This window comes from Plasmopara halstedii (assembly GCF_900000015.1).
Source record: "Plasmopara halstedii genome assembly, contig: Scaffold_658, whole genome shotgun sequence".
Lineage (NCBI taxonomy): Eukaryota > Oomycota > Peronosporomycetes > Peronosporales > Peronosporaceae > Plasmopara > Plasmopara halstedii.
In genome coordinates, this window is record NW_020187575.1 from 177,036 (window position 1) to 178,132 (window position 1,097).

Below are 1,097 nucleotides of genomic sequence, written 5' to 3' on the forward strand. Positions count from 1 at the left end.
TGAGATAAACTCGTCATCGCTTCTTGATGAAGCTGTCTTAGAAGACACCAAGAGAGTGCTGAACGCACGGAGTGGATCGTCGATCCTACGGAATCCCTTGGATCCGTACTATCCTTTGGTAAAAGAAATCAAGATGTCGTCTTCAAAGACCCGGCTTCGGTGCTACCTCCGGACCGAGGTGTGTGTCATGAGATTGACCTGGTTCCGGGAATCAAATACTGCGTAACACGCCAATGGCCCTTGCCCGAGGAGCAGCGCGACATCTTTGACGCCATTCGACACCCACGTTTTGTGATTGAAAGCCGAGTGGCAAGTGGCGTATCGTTCATGCTTACAATCAGCTCAACGCTCCACCATTCCGGCCCAAACGCCAATTCCTAGAAAGGATGTTTTTGAGAACAATATGGTGGGTTGTACGGAGTACAGTGCACTCGATTTGGTAGATGGATACTACCAATTGCTCATGAGAGCGAGCGACATTCCGCTGACAGCGGTAATCACTCCGAGCGGTATGCTGGAAGTGGCTGGTGATGCCCGAAGGGCTGTCAAATGCACCAGCAACATTTAATCGTCTTTTGACGCAGTTGTTCAGGCCTCACAGGGCGTATGCACGGACATAATTTGACAGCGCTTTCGTTCACAGTCGTGCGGAGTACGGGAGACGGATGATGAGAACCATATCGTCCATTGAGAGCGGGGCTCGAGTGATGTGCACTTACGAACTGTACGTCAATGCAGACAAGTGCATCTTTGACGCAGGAGAATAAATAAAGCACCGTTTTAGGGTGCTTTATTGGGAAGCGTGGCCTTCGAGCAGATCCCGCTAAGATCAAGGTCATTGTAGATTGGCCGGTTTTAAAGATCCAGAAGGATTTGCGTAAGTGGCTTGGCCTCGCCAACTACTTGCACAAGTACAGCGTAAATTACGCAAAAATGGCGCGGCCATTATCCAATCCCCTTTAAAAGAATGCGGATTGGTGTTGGAACACCGAACACCAGGAGGCTTTTGACGGGTCAAAGACTGCCTCCTGCATACACTAATACTGGCACTGCCAGATCCCGATCGTCCTTTCAGCGTCGTCTGTGACGCTTCGGAC